The 5,384-nt window shown below is 49.7% G+C and overlaps 1 protein-coding gene across 1 annotated transcript in view; it reads left to right on the forward strand.

Annotated features, from left to right (window-relative positions):
* The window catches only part of PDPR (pyruvate dehydrogenase phosphatase regulatory subunit), a 62,552-nt gene that overhangs the window by 40,737 nt on the left and 16,431 nt on the right, over positions 1 to 5,384 (forward strand).

Below are 5,384 nucleotides of genomic sequence, written 5' to 3' on the forward strand. Positions count from 1 at the left end.
TTGGCTTGCATTTCTCTAGCGACGTTGGGCATCTTTTCATGTACTCACTGGTCAAATGTTTATCTTGTTTGGAGAATTGTCTATTCAAGTCCTTTGTGATCATGGTTTTCTTTTTGATGCTTGCTATAATTTTGGTCTCTTTGGTTGGACTCCGGTGCTATTTTCCTCAGTATATTTGATGGTCTACCACAGGGGTCCCCAACCCCTGAGCCACAGACCAGTGTGGGTCCGTGGCCTGTTAGGAACTGGCCTGCACAGCAGGTGAGCAGCAGTTGAGTGAGGGAAACTCCATCTATGTTTACAGCTGCTCCCCGTTGCTCACATTACCACCTGAGCTCTGCCTCCTGTCAGATTAGCAGCCTTGTTAGATTCTCATATGGGAGCATGAACCCAATTGTGAATTGCGCGTGCGTGGGATCTAGGTTGCACACCCCTTATAAGAATCTAATGCCTGATGATCTGAGGTGGAACAGTTTCATCCTGAAACCATACCCCCATCCCAGTCTGCGGAAAAATTGTCTTCCATGAAACCAACCGGTCCCTGGTGCCAAAAAGGTTGGGGACCACTGGCTTACAAGATACTCTATTCCCATCTTTAGTTCTCTTGCCCCAAACATAGAATTAACTACTCTACTAGCTGTGTTTGTTCTTTTGGTGTAAAAAAAATGATTTGAATTCAAAACATGGGGTTCTGTCAAAATAGCACAGTGAATTCGTGAATTGATCATGTCTCTGCTCCAAATAAAGAAACAAACTACAAGAAGAGAAAAAAACAAAAGAACTGGTTCAAAAACAAGATAAAGAATTCCACACGCCAGAAACACAGCAAAAGCGCAAAACGTGGGACGAGAATGAAGCTGTGGGCTTGTTGCATGTGGGGCCTGGCAATCGGGCTGAGAGTTCAGCTGCTGTGGGCTGAAGGGGTCTGAATAAACTCCAGCATAGAGGGGACAGGGCCAGCTCACTGCTTCCTCCCGTTTCATGCAAACCAGCAAACAGAGACAAAGGCAAACTGCCGCTGCTGTGCACCTGGGCTATGGCTTCGAGAACAAACGACTAAGGAGATGGAAACTCACCAAGCCAAACCCACTTCATGGGTTCTGAACAGGGTCTGTGTGATCTTCCTAGGTTACCCAGGCCAGAGTCCCAAACTGCCATTCGAAGATCAGACCGTAGAAGTGTGGATGCCCAGATGGACAGGAGCGGGTAGCTGCAGAAGCATTAGGCAGGAAAGAGCACAGGAGCACAGGAGCGCCGGTGAAAGAGCAGCTCCTTAGGCAACATCTTTGCCTCCTCCTGTTTCCATGGAAGACATCACAGGGGTGGGTCTCTCACCTGCTGGCCTTTGCTGTAAAGGGATCGGGTGGCAAGTCAGCCTCTTCACTGAGGCCCCAGATGTTACTGTTCGGGGCCGTCTATTCCAGTGTGGCTGGTTTCTCTAGAGATGACTCCTCCGGTCTCCTGCCTGGGGAGGAGGATGTGCCTGAGCCAGGGTAAGCCTGCATGTAGATTTCCTGGGAACAGACAGCAGGAAGGAACCGAGCTTTCAGAGCCCAGGCCCCCAGCCTTACCTTTTCTCCTGCTTTCCTCCCCTGCTCCTTCTCCCAGCCTGCAGCTTTGACTCAGGTCCTCAGTCTTGGAGCTTGACTCCATCTCTCGTCTCCTGCAGCTGGGAGCGGGCAGGTAGCCAGGCTGTGTGGGGCTTGGAGAGGACCTGGGTGTCCCACCCTTTTGTAGAGAAACTTGTAGCTGCCCCAGTTTTCAGCTCTCTGCCTCACTCCTGCTTCCTGCTGCCCCCAAGTACTCAGTCTCTTGCAAGCTCTGCAGAGCTCATTTCTTTTTCTTTCTTTCTTTTTTTTTTTTTTTTTTGAGACAGGGTATCACTCTGTCATCCAGGCTGGAGTGCAATGGCGCAATCATGGCTCACTGCAGCCTTGACATCCTGAGCTCAGGTGATCCTCCCAACTCAACCTACCAAGTGGCTGGGACTGCTCAGCTGATTTTTAAATTTTTTGTGGAGACGGGTTTTGCCATGTTGCCCAGGCTGGTCTCAAACTCCTGAGCTCAAGCGATGCTCCTGAGTTGGCCTCCCAAAGTTCTGGTATTATAGGTGCGAGACACCACACCCCGCCTTTTTTTTCTTTTGAGACAGGGTCTCCCTCATTTGCCCAGGCTGAGTGCAGTGCTGGTGCCATCACAGCTCACTGCAGCCTTAACATCCTGGACTCAAGCGACCTTCCTGCCTCAGCCTCCTGAGTAGCTGGAACCACAGGCACACCCCACCGTGCCTGGCTATTTTTTGTATTTTTTGTAGAGACCAGGTCTCACTATGTTGCCCAGGCTGCTCTCAAACTCCTGGTCTCAAGTGATCTTCCTGCCTCAGCCTCCCAAAGTACTGGGATTATAGGCATGAGCCTCTGTGCCTGGCCTATTTGGTTGTTTTTTAAAAAATAATTTTGGGCTGGGTGCAGTGGCTCATGCCTGTAATCCCACCACTTTGGGAGTCTGAGGCAGGCGGATCACGAGGTCAGGAGTTCGAGACTAGCCTGGCCAACATGGTGAAACCCCGTCTCTACTAAAAATACAAAAAATAGCCAGGCGTGGTGGCAGGTGCCTATAATCCCAGCTACTCAGGAGGCTGAGGCAGGAGAATTGCTTGAACCCAGGAGGCGGAGATTGCAGTAAGCCAAGATTGTGCCACTGCACTCCAGCCTGGGTGACAGAGCAAGACTCTGTCTCAAAAATAAATAAATAAATAAATAATTTTGGGGCTCTAGTAAGAAGAGATGGCTGATCTGCTCTCTGTTAACTTCCTCTCCTTTGATAGATGTGCCTGTGGGCAGAAGAGGGACAGCTTGCAGATGGCAGCCTGTGCATAGAGGCCCTGAAGGGGCTTGTCTGTTTTTATTATACTGACTTTCAACTAACCTGACTGCTGCTGCCTCTGCCTTTCTCAGTCCTGAGCCTTTCCGGGTTCTGCAGGGCTCACCAGAGCCCTCCTTGGCTAAGCTCTTTCTGCCTGAATTCTTGGCCAGGGCTTCCTCTGCCTGGCCACTCCACCTGCCTGACACCTCCTAGAAATGTGTTGAACTCTCTGGTCCACCTCTCAGATGCTACCCTTCAGATTGGGCCAACTGGATAGAGCAAAATGGAAAAATTTTAATATTCCTTCACTGCCATTCTGATGGAGTCTTGGGAGGAAGAAAATAGAAACACATTTCAGAATGGAGTTCTTGCTCATTATCTAAGATGTTTTTGTTTTTGTTTTTTTGAGACAGGGTCTCACTCTGTTACCCAGGCTGGAGTGCAGTAGTGCAATCTCAGTTCACTGCAACCTCCGCCTCCCAGGTTCAAGCGATCCTCCTGCCTTAGCCAAGTGGCAGTAACTACAGGCGCAGGCCACCACGCCCAGCTAATTTTTGTATTTTTAGTAGAGACGAGGTTTCACCATTGTGGCCAGGCTGGTCTTGAACTCCTGACCTCAGGTGATCAGCCTGCCTTGGCCTCCCAAAGTGCTGGGATTACAGGTATGAGCCACCGCATCCAGCTCATTAGCCAAGATGAACCTCATTGCGCCGACTTCCCTAAGAGCACTGACTGGCTTCCTTATGCTGGGAGAGGGTGGAAGATGAGGGGCATGGGATGGGGGTAGGTGGATGGAGTGGGGTAGGGGAAGGGGAATAGGTGGGATGGGTTAGCTTTGCTTTCTTATCTCCAAAGCCAATGGTGGCAATAGGTAGTTCTGTTTATAAACAAGAGGGTGGCCAGGCATGGTGGCTCATGCCTGTAATCCCAACACTTTGGGAGGTGGAGGCAGGTGGATCACCTGAGGTCAGGAGTTTGAGACCAGCCTGGCCAACATGGTGAAACCCCGTCTCTACTAAAAATACAAAAAATAGCCAGGCACGGTGGCGGGCACCTGTAATCCCAGCTACCTCGGAGGCAGAGGTTGCAGTGAGCCAAGATCGCACCACCACACTCCAGCCTGGGTGGCAGAGGGAGACCCTGTCAAAAAAAAAAAAGATATTTTACTTCTGCATTTTCCACTAACAGTATGCTCATTCTAAGACATTAATTAGGCACCAAATTAAGAAAGAAAACCCCACTGTATCCTGTTCTTGATTACTCTAGTGAGTTCTTGTTCCTATCTGTGTTAGTGATTACTGGAAAGGGTGTTCTGATCCAGACTCCAAGAGAGGGTTCTCGGATCTCACGCGAGAAAGAATTCAGGGCGGGTCCACAGAGTAAAGTGCAAGCAAGTTTATGAGAAAAGTAAAGAAACAAAAGAATGGCTATTCCACAGACAGAGCAGCACTGAGCGCTGCTGCTTGGCTATTTTTAGGGTTATTTCTTGATTAAATGCTAAATATGGGGTGGATTATTCATGAGTTTTCCAGGAAAGGGGTGGGGATTGCCCTTCTTTTCTATCATGTAAAGTCACTTCTGGACATTGTTATGGCCTTTGTAAGCTGTCACATGCTGGTAGAAGTGTCTTTTAGTATGCGAATGTAATACAATTGGCGTATAACGAGCAGTGGCGAATGTAATACAGTTGGCGTATAATGAGGTCACTTTGGTCGCCATCTTGGTTTTGGTGGGCTTTGGCTGGCTTCTTCACTGCAATCTGTTTTATCAGCACGGTCTTTATGACCTGTATTTTGTGATACCAGTCTTGCCAACCTCTGTCCTGTGACTGAGAATGCCTAACCTCCTGGGAATGCAGCTCAGCAGATCTCATCCTCATTTTATCCAGCCCCTGTTCAAGATGAAGTCACTCTGGTTCGCATGCCTCTGACAGTAGGTGGACTTTTTTTTTTTTTTTTTTTTGAGACAGTTTTGCTCTTGTTGCCCAGGCTAGATAGAGTGCAATGGCGTGATCTCGGCTCACTGCAACCTCCGCCTCCTGGGTTCAAGTGGTTCTCCTGCCTCCACCTCCCAAGTAGCTGGGATTACAGGCACCCGCCACCATGCCCAGCTGATTTTTGTATTTTTAGTAGAGATGGGGTTTCACCATGTTGGCCAGGCTGGTCTCGAACTCCTGACCTCTGGTGATCCACCTGCCTCGGCCTCCCAAAGTGCTGGGATTACAGCTGTGAGCCACTGCTCCTGGCCTAGTAGGCGGACTTCTTAGGTGGCCTCCAGTGTTCCCCTCCTGGTATTCCCACCTTCATGGTGTAAACCCCTCCCCTTGAGAGTGAGCTGCCCTAGTGACTTGCTTCTACCCAGTGGCACATGGCCCAGGTGATGGGATGTCACTTCTGTGATTCAGTTGCAATCTGTCTCACTGACTCTCTCCCTTGCCTGCTGGCATGTGTGCTCTGATGGCGCAAGCTGCTGAGTTAGGCCCATGTGGCATGGGACTGAAGGCAGCCTTATGTCAACAG

Source organism: Pan troglodytes, chromosome 18 (genome assembly GCF_028858775.2).
Source record: "Pan troglodytes isolate AG18354 chromosome 18, NHGRI_mPanTro3-v2.0_pri, whole genome shotgun sequence".
In the NCBI taxonomy this organism is placed as follows: domain Eukaryota; kingdom Metazoa; phylum Chordata; class Mammalia; order Primates; family Hominidae; genus Pan; species Pan troglodytes.